General features: G+C 52.3%; 1 protein-coding gene across 4 annotated transcripts in view; it reads left to right on the forward strand.

The window, feature by feature from the left end:
- The window catches only part of ATF6 (activating transcription factor 6), a 357,024-nt gene that overhangs the window by 22,694 nt on the left and 320,358 nt on the right, over positions 1-13,972 (forward strand). The window lies entirely within an intron of this gene.

The following is a 13,972-nucleotide window of genomic DNA, read 5'->3' on the forward strand; positions in this document are numbered from 1 at the left end:
GAAACAATTACAAAAATTAAGCACCCAAAATAGCTTTCTTGGGGGTTCAGCTTAAAGGTTATAAGCAAACAAAAGCATCTGGGGTTAGCACAGAGGAGTTCCACAAGCCTTAAAAAATAAACAGAAATAAACCTGATCACATCTAGCTAAACATTCTGCTCTACTTACACATTTGGAGTTCAGATAAGTAGTTCTAGATATGATCTGATGATTTATGATCATACCTGACTTAAAGCTGCTTACAGCATTGCTGCCCTGTCCCTCCAGCCCAGAGAATAGACAAAGGGAAAATTTATTTCTCAAATTCAAAAGTTCTAGCCTTCCCATTGGCTCTTTTGGTCAGGTGCACACCCCTTTTCTTTTACCTGTGGGCTTGTTAACCCTTTACAGGTAAAGCAAGCAGAGAACAGACCAAGAGGGATTTTATAGCTAATTGGCTGGCTGGGTGTCCATAAAAGGGAGCTCCCCCCTACTTTATTTATCACACCATGTGTAACTCATTGCTCCAGAAATTAGAGCCCAAGAATTTAGTAGGATCCAGAAAATAAGAGATGTTGTATGAATAATGAAAATATCCACAATTAGGTTAGGATTACAAACCGGCTTCAAAAACCACAAGGAGTCCTTGTGGCACCTTAGAGACTAACAAATTTATTTGGGCATAAGCTTTCTGTAGTGCTACTTTTTGTAGTGCTAACGAGGCCAACACACTATAAAATGTAGTTTTCCCTCTGTTGATATTCACCCCTTCTTGTCAGTTGTTGGGAATGGGCCACATTCACCCTAATTGAATTGGCCTCGTTAGCACTGATACCACACTTGGTAAGACAACTCCCATCTTTTCATGTGCTGTATATTTATACCTGCCTACTTTTTTTTACTCCATGCATCTGATGAAGTGGGTTATAGCCCACGAAAGCTTATGCCCAAATTTGTTAGTCTCTAAGGTGCCATAAGGACTCCTTGTTGTTTTTGCTGATACAGACTAACACGGATACCCCTCTGAAACCTCCTTCAGGCCATGACCCAACACTGACTGATAGGGGAAGGAAGAAGCTTCGCTCGTGGGTAGGTTATTCCATAATTGCCTACTACAGGGTTTCTTTCACCTTCCTGTGAAACATCTGTTTCTGACCATCGTCTGAGACAGAATACTACACACGCCATTCATCTAGTCTGGTATGGCTATGTTCCTCCCTGCGTTCTCACAAGTCTTAGTTACCTATGCTTTCCCCTTAAGAATTCATAACGTGAAACTATTATTAATTGTAATTTTGGTGCATGTTTTGATAACGAAGCTTCCTACTAGGGAAAGAACTGGAACTATTATTTCAGTTCAGATAGGCCACCAAAGAGGTGTCAGAGGTTGCTGACTGGTCACACCCAGCCCTGTGCCAGATTTGAACTAATGAACTAGAGAGGAAAGGTTACTTATCCCATTAACAGTCCCCTAAGCTCTGCATTCTTGGGTTTGGCTGCCATACTTGCTCTGTTATTTGCTAAAGTGGGTTCAGTCTTCATTGATGAGCTCTGAGCCTGTCCTCTTGCAAATTCAGAACAGACTTGTGGGATGGCAACTGATTCTCTGAAGCTGTCTCATGTAGTTGTATATTTTGACCAGCAGATGGCGATAAATACTTGCAGTTCAGCAGCTGTTTGAACTAAAAAGGCTTTGAACACAACAAGTAGTAGGAAATGTGAAAACTTGCTCTGTGTGTGTATGAAAATGCTTTGGTAGAGATCTAAGGAAATATGTCTTCACTATTGATTGCTTTTCCACTAGGAGTTAGGCTAAAGCCAGAGAGACTGGCAGAAAGTTTTTGTCAGGTATGATTTGCCTAAATTATCAGACTGTCTGAACTACAAGTTCACTTTCTAGTTGGGCTGACACAGCCCTTAATCCTTTTGAAGTACTGGTGCAATGCATTTCAGTAGTATTTCGAATAAGATGGTGAAAAGATCCCTTTCTGTAAGAGTGGAAATATGACAGTGGTGGGAAGGGATACTACTTGGTCCTTGTGAACAAGTGTTAACATAAGATCAGCTTCCCCCTTCCCTTGCATAGGTGGTATGAGTGTGGCTTGGGGAGGGCATGTGGGGAGAGAATATCATTGGGGAGGTCAGGACCCACACCCAGGGCTCCTGCAGAAATGTTCTGTTTACTTTCTAATTGTAAACTTTGTCATAAACTCTTGAGGAAGAAAACTCTTCTGTGGAGCTGTTCCCCCAGCTTACAGGATGTCCTTAGTCAAAATTCCACCTATCTACTGCAGCGGGCAATTGTTGGCTGGTATTCTCCACCTCTGAGGTAGCTGAATTTCAGTACTGCAGAGCACTAGGATCTTGGGATGAAAGGTGCTAGACGAATTTGGAAGAATTGACTAGTTAGATCAGACTTGCTAACTGATGGTGAGCAGCCTGTGTTTGTAAATCAGAATTGTTTAGACCCTGGGCTGCTTCTCGAGTCACAAGTAGGAGCTCAGGTAAAGAGAGGTTTTTCCTTCTACATCTGGTGTAGTAAGTTTGACCTTTGATTTTGGCTATAGATCTTATTAATCTAATTAGTATTACAGCAGTGCTTAGAGGCTAGGGCCCATTTTGCCAAGCACTGTACAAATATATAACGTGTGGACCTTTATATTGTCATTTGTATTACTATAGTGCCTAGTCACCTTAGTCATGGACTGGGATCCCATTGTGCTAGATGCTGTACAAGACACAACAGACAGACAGATGGAGTGATTACAGTGAGACAGCATTGGTCAGCATGATGGGCAGTGGTCTCAGGATACCAGTGGCTTAACTGTTGTCAAAATGTTTGTAGATATCATGGCAAAGTAATTTTAGGGAGGGATTTGAAGGAGGATAGTGAGGTGGCTTTACGGACATTTATGGGGAGCTCCTCCCAGCATGAGCAGCAGCATGGGAGAAAGCACGAGGATGCTTGCTTGAAAATTTAACAAGAGGGCAATGGAAGATGGTGGGGGTCATGGGCCAATTGGAGGTATGAGACAACATCTCAGTACTGAGTGACATAATAGGTATGTGGCGGGTGGGGCGGGGGGAAGAGAGGATATGACATTCTGGAGTGAATTCTAGGCCAGTGAGAAGCTGTGTCACTCTTGCCCTGCAACCTGTGGTGCCTCACAATGCTTTGCTGCTGTAGCTTCCAACCTGGTCCCCTCATAAACAGCTTAACTGCATGCAGATCCCACCTGAGTGTCTGTGTGTAGCTACAGCCTTCCAGCACATTCCAGTCACACTCTAGTTTGCACCAGCTTTGATTACCACTTGCAGGGTAACTCCAACACACTCCTAGTCCTCAAAACTTGTTTCTGCACAGTCCAGCCCTCTCCTGGACAGGTCAGATATTTTAAGTCCATTGCCCCTCTAAGGGGATCAATATCAACAATTTGCTACTTTAAATGGAGTTACCCACATAATTCAGTTTAAACACAGCAGTGGATTAGTTTTGATTAAACAATAAAACAAATGTATTTAACTACAAAGAGATGGGTTTTAAGTGAGCACAAGTATAAGTCATTAAAGTCAGAAATGATAACAAGGGAAATAAAGATGAAATGCTTCCTAGTACTAAGATTTGACAGACTAGACTTGGTTCAAGGTGAAATCCCTTACCATATATTTCCAGTAACATTGCTGACCAAATTCTCAGGCCAAGATCTGCTTCCAAAGGCTGTTTCTTTTGTTGTCTTAGGTGAAAGAGAGAGAGAGAGAGAGATGAATACAGAGAGACCTTGAGGTGTTTTTCCCTCTCACTTTTATAGTCCAGTCCCCTTTAAAATGCATTTTCTTGAGGGTTACCCCTAGATAAAGTTTATTCCTGCTTTGAAGACAGAGACAAGGAATCTCTGGTCAAAGAGGTTTCATGCTGTTGTGTGCTAAGATGCAGATCTGTTTGTTCCTGCCTCCCTTCCTTGCCAATGAATAGTCACTTGACTGGTGATTGCTAAGGCTAAGATTTTGTCATGGTTATTTTTCGTAAAAGTCACGGACAGGTCATGGGCAATAAACCAAAAATTCATGGAAGTCCATGCCCTATCTGCAACTTTTGCTGCTGCGGCTCCATGGTTTCCCCCGCCATTGTGGTGGCTGTGAGCTGCGGGGTCCCTACTCCTCCCCACCCCCCACCACGCAAGGCTGTCGCCCATCGCTGGGACCCTGACAAGAGCCCCCAGAGGAGGCTGTCGCTGGAACCCTGCAGGGGGAGCCTGAAGAGGCTGTCGCCCAGTGCTGGGACCCTGCTGGCTGCCAGCTCCAGTCCTGCGGCCCCAGGGGCTGAAGCAGAAAATGTCACGGAGGTCTCTGGAAGTCACAGCTTCCGTGACTTCCGTGACATAAACGTAGCCTTAGTGATTGCCCATCGACTTGGATGACACCTGGCTAGAGGCATCAGCCTGTCTTCGAGGAACTGCTAAACACATTTGTCTGGTAAATGCATTTCAGATCTAATTTCAGCTCATGTTTATAACTTTACGATATAATATTGCTCAACGGTTCTGAAAAGTCTCATCTGTCATTAAAAAACAAAAACAAATTAAGTCTCCAGCAGTTATGATTGAAGAGTAAACCTTGACTATGTACCTAAGTGTAAATGATGCAAGGATCTAAGACTGAGTTTGCAGAAAGCCTGAAACCATAGCTCTGAGATGTGAACTGCCCATTCATTTCAGGAAATGCTAACTCATGTGCCAGTGATGATGCTTTGAATGCCAGTGTTACTGTTTCATTGCTCATCAAAGCTTGGAAGAAAAGAAGTATTATCATAGTATGAAGATCAAAAATCATGAGTTGGGCCTCTGAAAAATCATGATAGGTTTAAAATGCATGAAATTTAAAAAACAATAAATATCAGGTGCTTTCTTATTTTCCTGCTAGCGTTTGAGCCTTTAGGGTTCACCCTTTCAAGCTTCTTTTCCAGCAACCATGAGGACTAGAAACTACATGGGGATTGGGGAGGAGTAAAAGTGAGATTCTTGCATAACATGGCTGTAGGAGCTGGGCTTTAAGAAAAATGCCAAATATTATGAGACTTATGATAAAAATCATGAAAGTTGGCAATGCTTTGAAGATCTACACCATTTGCTCATTTTGGGTAGGCTTGTAACAACACATGGCAGGTTGAAGGGCATAGTGATGGATTTCATTTTTCAGCTTTCAGAAGTTTGGAAAATGCTGTAGTAACAATGCTGCATTACCCTTCAATTCCTTCATAAAGTCATCCCCCCCCCCCCCTTAATTTAACCTGCAGGTGTTTCTGTTAAGCTTTGGTCAGCCCTCCCTCACCTGCCCCCAAAAGCTGTTTTGTATAAGAAAAACTATTTCAATTTTAGGTAACAAAGGGTAGGTCTACACTTACCGCCGGACCCGGCGGTAAGCAATCGATCTTCTGGGATCGATTTATCGCGTCTTGTCTAGACTCGATAAATCGATCCTGGATCGATCCCGGAAGTACTCGCCCGTCGACGCCGGTACTCCAGCTTGGCGAGAGGAGTACGCGGCATCGACGGGGGAGCCTGCCTGCTGCGTCTGGACCTGCGGTAAGTTTGAACTAAGGTACTTCGAATTCAGCTACATTATTAACGTAGCTGAATTTGCATACCTTAGTTTGAAATGGGGGGTTAGTGTGGACCAGGCCTTAAAGACATGGCTGATGTTGAATGTCTGTAATTTATACTATTTGCTTATGTCATTTATTTAGTGAGCGCTATGCCCCTTTGAGTTAGTTTGTATATTTTGCTTACGAGTCATATTTCAACACATTAAATGTTTTAAGTTAGTAACTGTACAGGAGGGGACAAAGAGATGGGAAGAATGAGACACAGAAAGATGTAAACTCTGATTAAACAATAATAAAACTAGTACACTGGGAAACTACAAAGACATGAAGCAACTTAAAATATCTCAGACTTCCTTATGATCACCATCTTATTTTCTATACCATCTTATGTTCATAGGGATTCCCAAATGGCTAACAAACATTACTGTTGGATTCTGGCTCCAGGCCTTTACCCAGAGCTGTGTGGACTATGCTGAGCACTGATCAGTGCAATCATACAACAGCAGACACTATAGCCCTGACATTGAAGTGACTTTCCTACAGATTTGGGATCTCTCTCAATCATTCTCTGATTTGTGGGTGTCAAAAGTGGGCTCTTTTTTATCTTATAAGACTTAGAGAATGACTCTTCCCCCCTCCCCCTCCCAGTAGTTTAAAATTGGGACCAGGTTCTGAAAAGGAGGTGGGGAGCAATGTTGAGGTCTTGACTGTAGGGTTGCCAGGTGTCCGGTTTTTGACCGAAACGCCCAGTTGAAAAGGGACCCTGGCAGCTCCGGTCAGCACTGCTGACCGGGCCGTTAAAAGTCCAGTTGGCAGTGCAGCGAGGCTAAGGAAGGCTCCTGCCTGCTGTGGCTCTGTGCAGCTCACGGAAGCAGCGGCATGTCTCTCCTCTGGCTCCTAGGTGTAGGGGCAGCCAAGGGACTCTGCGCGCTGCCCCCGCCCCAAGCGCCAGCTCCACTGCTCCCATTGGTTGCCAGTGGGAGCTGCGGGGATGGTGCCTGCGGACCAGGCAGTGCGCAGACTCATCTGGCCGTGCCTCTGCGTAGGAGCCGGAGGGGGGACATGCCGCTGCTTCCGGGAGCTGCCTGAGGTAAGCACCACCTGGAGCCTGCACCCCCTCCCGTGCCCCAGCCCCCTTCCCTAGCCATGAACCCCCTCCGAACCCCTCAGCCCCAGAACAGAGTACCTTCCTGCACACCAAACTCTTCATCCCCCACCCCACCCCAGAGCCTGCACCCCCAGCCGGAGCCCTCACTCCCTCTGCACTCCAACCCCCTGCACCAGTCTGGAGCCCCCTCCTGCATGTCAAACCCCTCAGCCCCAACCCGGAGCCCCCTTCTGCACCCCAAACTCCTTATTCTTGGCCCCACCGCAGAGCCTGCACCCCCAGCTAGAGTCCTCACCACTCCCTTACCCCAACCCCCTGTACCAGTCCGGAGCCCCTTCCTGCACTCCAAATTGCTCAGCCCTAGCCTGGAGCCCCCTCCTGCACCCTAAACCCATCATCCCTGGCCCCACCCCAGAGCCTGCATCCCCAGCCGGAGCCCTCACTCCCTCCTGCATCCCAACCCACTGTCTCAGTCCGTAGCCCCCTCCTGCACCCTGAACCCCTAATTTCTGGCCCCACCCTAGAGCCCTCACCCTCCCCTCCCCCTGCATCCCAACCACCTGCCCCACCCCGGAGCCCCCTCCCGCACACTGAACTCCTAATTTTTGGCCCCACCCTGGAGCCTGCACTCCCACCCAGAGCCCTCACCCCCTCCCACAACCCAGCCCCCTGAGCCAGCCCGGTGAAAATGAGCGAGTGAGTGAGCGTGGGGAGAGCAAGTGACAGAGGGAGGGGGGGATGGAGTGAGTGGGGGTGGGGCCTCGGAGAATGGGTGGAGGGGGCTGGGGGTGGGGCAAAGGTGTTTAGTTTCGTGCGAGTAGAAAGTTGCCAACCCTACTTGACTAGTGAGTAAGTGGGGCAATCAGCAGTAATCATTACACTGTAAGACCTGGTACCAGAATTCTTATTTTGTCATATCATCCTCTGAGCACTGCAATTCTGGACCGTGCTGGAACGGGATCTAGTTCTGAAATGGAAAATGTACTCCAGGGAGTCACTGCATATTCCCACTTATGGCTCCATGGTGTCTGCGCCTCAGTGATCTGGAACCTTCTGGAAAACTGTGCCAATTTGGACTCACTTGTTTTAGGATTTTTACTCAGGGTGTGTCTGCATTGCAGTCGGAGGTGTGATTGCGGCATGGGTTGGCATACCTGCACGAGCTTTAATCTAGCTAGCACAGGTAAAAGTAGCAGCGAAGGCGTAGCACAGATTTCAGCATGGGCTAGCAGTGCAAGTACATGCTGAAGCCCGTGTTGCCGCAGCTACACTAGTATTTTTAGCTGTGCTAGCTAGATTAAAGGTACTATTGGTATGCCAACCTGGGCTGCAATCACACCTCTGATGTCTGCAGTCTAGACATATCCTGAATCTAGATAACCTAGGAAGTTTTAGAGCTTTTGTAAGTTGTTAAAGTAATTTTGTCCATTTTTAGTTTTACCTTGGTGCCAACTACATCAGAGCCCTTTTAGGGCTTTAAATAGAGCACTTCCTGCCCTAGGGCCTTTCCCAAGATGGATGCAGGTGCTCTTTGGCCCAGAGACATACCCTCCAGACAGATATAGCTGCCCAGTCTTCACTCTCCCCAAGCCTGTCTCAAGCTCCAGTTGTCAGTCACAGAACTACAGATTCAATGTGGACAATCTTGTCCTGATGTTCTGCATATCCCCAAAGATCCCAAAGCAGATAAGTTGGTGGAGCCCCACAAAATACAGTTTAAGAGGAGTCCTCTGCATTCCTCCAGCTCCCTCAGCAAAAGCAGTCCAGATGCATCCAAGCTGGACTATGGCATGCACTGCTAGTGACTTTGGAATCAATGGGGAACCAATCTGCTAGAACTATGAGCCATCCCATGCGCTCAGAAATCCATGCTACCTCAACTTATAGGAAAAGTAGAACAGATGCTTATGGACAACACCACTGTTATGTATTCTCATAAGCAAGAAAGCGTTGTTCCCAGACTGTGTGCAGGGAAGTGGCAAATTCATGGAGTTGTGAATATAGCTGTAGAAGGTTCGTGCCGGGGTTCAACCCTCCCGGGCAGGAGGGGAGCCACACCAGCTCACTACCAGTGGGACAGTGGTACAATTCGCTGGGTCCGGGCTCAGGTCCTTTGGCACAGGAGCTGCGCACAATATAACAGATAAGGAGCTCAGGCCCTCTTGGTGCAGGGGCTGAGCACAGTATAACAGTTTGGGGAGCTCAGGCCCTCTTGGTGCAGGGGCTGAGCAACAATATAATAGGGAGCTCAGGCCCTCTGGTGCAGGGGCTGAGCAACAATGTAGTGACTAGGATAGGCCCAGGACCCTATGCCTGAGCGTTGGGTGAGGGGGAAGCCAGCCACCCGTGAGCGGGGTGGCAGGGGGGGACGCAGGCCCACCCACTCCACTGCATCCCCGCCTGGGGCCCTAACAGCAGCCACTGCCGCAGCGAGTCAGTGGGGTGTCCGAACCGAAACACACTGACATCGGCTCATATGTGTCTACAGCCTGACCGGGGTTGGCTACCCCCGGGCTACTTCCAGGTTCCCCCTCGGGGCCTACCTCGTCCGTGGTGCCAGGCCCAATCCAGTCCACCAGCATGGGTTCCTCTCATCCGGGGCTTGGTGGCAGGTCCGGCAGCTCCTCAGGGAAATCCGGCCAATTGAGCTCGGGCGGCTCCTCCAGGTAACAGCAGGGCCGGAGGGGCTCTGGTGGCGTCTCGCCTTCGGGGTTGGTGTGGGGGAGTTCCACCGGCTCGTCCCAACGACGGGAGCGGAGGGGCTCCGGTGGTTCCTCCTTGTAGTGGGCTCGGGGTAACTCCGGCCAGTTAGGGTCACGGCCTCGGAGGTCTCCCGGCCGCGAGCTCTCCACCGTACATCTGCTCCCTGTGGTGGCTGGGGCCCCACTGAGCTCTGGCGGACGGCTTTTATACTTCCTGTCCCGCCCCTTGATTTCCGGGGGGCGGGAACAGGTGGCAGAGGCTCCGCCCACTTGAGTGTCTGTAAGGGTACTCCCTCTGCTGGGCAGGAGGGGAGCCACACTGAGTCACTACACACACCCCCCCTCAAGACTGGCTCCCGCTTCTCGGGGCCAGGCCCTTCCATTTCCCCAATGCGGGATAGGAAGTCCGTGTTGGCATGGTCCTTGCCAGCCCGATGCTGAACGGTGAACGCATAGGGCTGCAAGGCCAAGCACCAGCGCATGATGTGGGTGTTGTTGTCCTTCATGCTCATCAGCCAGCGGAGGGGGGCGTGGTCCGTGACCAGGGTGAATGGTGCCCCAAGGAGGTAAAAACGGAGGGCATCACAGGCCCATTTCACGGCGAGGGCCTCCTTTTCTATGACCGCATAGTTCCTTTCGCGGGGAAACAGCTTTCAGCTGAGGTACAGCACAGGATGGTTTTCCCCATCCACCTCTTGGGACAAGACCGCTCCCAATCTCACCTCGGAGGCGTCTGTCTGCAGGACGAACTGTCGATTGAAGGCTGTACAAAACCGGCTCCTGACAGAGACACCTCTGCAGTGTCCGGAAGGCAGTCTCGCACTCCGGGGACCACTGCACCTGCCGGGGACTGTCCTTACTCAGTAGCCCAGTTAGGGGCGCTGTGATGGATGCGAACTGGGGGATGAATCGCCAATAATATCCGATGAGGCCCAGGAACTGCCGCACGTGTCGTTTCGTTGTCGGGGTAGGACAGTCCACAAGGGCTTGGACCTTTCCCACAAGGGGTTTTACGCACCCACCCCCAACCGTATAGCCGAGGTAGGTCGTTTCCTGCCAGGCAATACGGCATTTCTTAGGGTTGGCCGTCAGACCCGCCTGTTGCAGGGACCTCAGGACCGACGCGACCTGGATCAGATGGTCGTCCCAGTGGTGGCTATAAATGACAACGTCGTCGAGGTAGGCGGCCGCATACTCCTGATGGGACTGTAGCAGGTGGTCCATCAGCCGCTGGAAGGTCGCGGGGGGCCCCATGGAGACCGAAAGGCATCCGGGTAAATTGATACAGCCCAGACGGGGTGGCAAAAGCGGTTTTCTCCTTCGAGGTCTCATCAAGAGGAATTTGCCAATAGCTCTTGCTAAGGTCGAGGGTGGTGATAAACTGGGCCTCTCCCAGGCGGCCCAGTAATTCGTCCACGCGGGGCATCAGGTAGGCGTCGAAGCAGGAGATGGCGTTCACCCTCCGAAAATCTATGCAGAAACGGCGGGTGCCATCTGGCTTGGGCACCAGGACCACCGGGCTGCGCCACTCGCTCCAGGATTGCTCAATGATGCCCAAAGCCAGCATGGCTGGTACCTCCTCTTCGACCTCTTCGCGCATCCGGTAGGGTAGGGGCCTGGTTGTTTCCTGGACAACTTTCCCAGGCACGGTCTGGATCGAATGCCGAACCAGGGTTGTGTAGCCCGGTACCGCCGTGAAAGTCTTCCGGAAGGCCTGTAGGAGACAGCCTGTTTATGTTGTTCCTCCGTGAGCGACTCACCTAGGAGGGGTGCCGGGGGGTTCTCCTTCGGGGGTACACGGGGTCCCAGCTCCGGGTTGGGCAGGTAAGGGATAATCAGGAGACCCTCCCGGCCATACCACAGCTTCAGCAGGTTCATGTGGTAACGTTGGGTTCCCTTACGTTTATCCGGGTTGCCTAACCTCGTAGGTGACCGGACCCGCCTTGCGCACTACTTCGTAAGGCCCCTGCCAGCGAGCTAACAGCTTTGATTCGCTTGACGGCAGGAGGAGTAGGACTCGATCCCCGGGCTGAAACTCCCGTACTTGGGCCTCCTGGTTATAGGCCCGTTCCTGTGCCGTCCTTAAATTCTCGTGCGCCAGGGCTCCCGCCTGGGTAAGGTACTCCTGCAATTGTAGGACGTATTTTAAGAGGCCCTGGGCTGGGGAGGCCGACTGTTCCCAGGTCTCCCGCATTAGATCCAAAAGGCCCCGCGGCCTACGCCCGTATAATAGTTCAAACAGAGAAAACTTCGTTGATGCTTGAGGCACCTCCCAGACGGCTAACAGCAGCGGTGGAAGGAACTAGTCCCAATGGCGGAGCTCGTCTATGGGGAATTTCCGCAACATTCCCTTAAGCGTCCAGTTAAACCGTTCCACTAACCCGTCCGTCTGCGGATGGTAAATTGAGGTGTGGAGTTGTTTGACTCCTAAGAGGGTACAGACCTGCCGTAACAACCGGGAGGTGAAGTTAGTCCCCTGATTGGTTAGGATCTCCTTAGGCAGTCCTACCCATGCAAAGATCTTCACCAGCTCGCCCGCGATAGTCCGGGCGGTAATGCTCCGCCATGGGATGGCCTCCGGGAAGCGGGAGACGTAGTCCACGAGTACCAAAATGTACCGAAAACCAGCAGCGCTTTTCGGGAGCGGGCCCACAAGGTCCATGGCGCCCCACACGAACGGTGTCTCCATCAACGGCATCGGGACCAGTGGCGCCTTGGGTACCCCGGGAGGAGCCGCTAACTGACATTCCGGGCAGGAGGTGGACATCCTGGTGGACTCCCGGCCAGAAGAAGCGCGACAGGATTCGGGCAAGAGTCTTCTCCTGCCCCAGGTGCCCGGCCGCTGGCACATCATGGGCGAGTTTCATTATGGCTCGCCGATGACACAGGGGCACCATCAGTTGCGTCTGTGGCTCCCGTGTGCGGGGGTCGTGGTCCACCCAGTAGAGCCGGTCTCTGCGCAGCTCAAAGTGGGGCCATTGGGTGGCTTGCTGGGGATCAGCGATGCTCCCGTCCACCGCCGCGAGCTGCTCGTAAAAACGGCCGAGGGTAGGATCCGCTCGTTGGTCCCGACAGAAGTCGGTGTCGAGGCGGGGTTTAAGGGCAGGTTCCGGCTGCAGCACCGCATCGTCCGGGACATCCGTCTCGGTTGCCTCGGCCTGGGCGGTGGTCTCGGGTCAGGACCCCTGGCGATCTGCTTCCAGGGCCAGCGTGGGTCGGAGGACTTCCTCGAAAGCGGGCCAGTCCCGGCCCAGGACCATGGGATACGCTAGGTGGGGAGCCACTCCGACCACCAGATTCCGGGTAACACCCGCGATCGTTAGGGGAACCCGGGCGCTCGGGTACAGTCGGACGTCCCCATGTATACACTGCAGATGGATCACCCCCAGGCGTGTATCTGTCTGAGGTACCAGCTCCCGACGGACCAGCGTTTGGCCACAGCCCGAGTCGATCAAGGCCCGAGTTTTCCGCCCGCCAACGGCCACGGGGATTGTTAGCTTGGGGTTCACGGATGGTCGGGCCCGATTGTGTCCCGCCCACACTTGTCCGTAACTGCAGTCCATGTCGGGACAGTCCCGCTGGAGGTGTCCCATCTTCCCGCAGCCGAAACAGGGACCGAGTTCAGGCCGCCTACTCCGGGGGCCCACTCGGCTCGGGCTCCGGGGGAGGGGGGGGGGGCTCCGCCAGGCCCTAGGGGGCCCCTGGCCAGGGGGCATTGGCCCCGTCCGGGGGGCTGACTCTATGTGCCGGGCCCGGGGCTCCATATGGGGGTTGGTTTTGGGGACTGGGTGCCGTGGCCCGCTCGGGATGTTCTCCTTCCTCTCACCGCGGGCCGGTTCGGACCCGGCATTGGGGCGCTGAAAGGTGGGACCCACCGCATTTTCAGCGGCGAGGAAGTCCTCCATCAGCGACACAGCCACAGACAGCGTCACCGGCCGGTGGCGGAGCACCCAGGCCCGCCCTCCAGAAGGCAGGGTGTGGATGAACTGTTCCAGGATGACCTGTTCGGTCACTTCCTCCACTATCCGGGTGTCAGGTTGTAACCACCGCCGGCAGGCCTCCTTTAAGGTCTGGGCCACCAACCGTGGTCTGGCCCTGGGGGGGCGGGGGGGGCGGTAGGTCTGGTTCCGGAACGGTTGTCTGAAGGTCTCGGGGCTGACGTCCAGCGCGTCTAATATCGCAGCTTTCACTCGGTCATAGTCTCAGGCTTCCTCTGTCGCCAGTCCGCGGTAGGCCACCTGGGCTGCCCCGGTCAGATACGGGGCTAAGAGGGTAGCCCACTGGTCTCAAGCCCACCTGGCGACGAGGGCCACGCGCTCAAAGGTGACCAAGAAGGCCTCGGGGTCATCGTCCGGGCCCATCTTGGTCAACCGAAGGGGAGCATCTAAACGTGGCATCCCCCCATTCTCTCCCGCTGGCCCCACAGTGGGGCGAGGGAGCGTAACCAGCAGCTGCTGCAGCTGATTCCCCAATTGCTGCACCAGCTGCTGCTGTTGCGCAAGCTGGGTCGTATGCTGCTCCTGCTGTTGCTGGAGGTGGCCAGCATCACGCTGCTGCTGCTGCTCGAGCTGAGCGGCCTGC

Source organism: Malaclemys terrapin, chromosome 8 (assembly GCF_027887155.1).
Source record: "Malaclemys terrapin pileata isolate rMalTer1 chromosome 8, rMalTer1.hap1, whole genome shotgun sequence".
Taxonomy (NCBI): domain Eukaryota; kingdom Metazoa; phylum Chordata; order Testudines; family Emydidae; genus Malaclemys; species Malaclemys terrapin.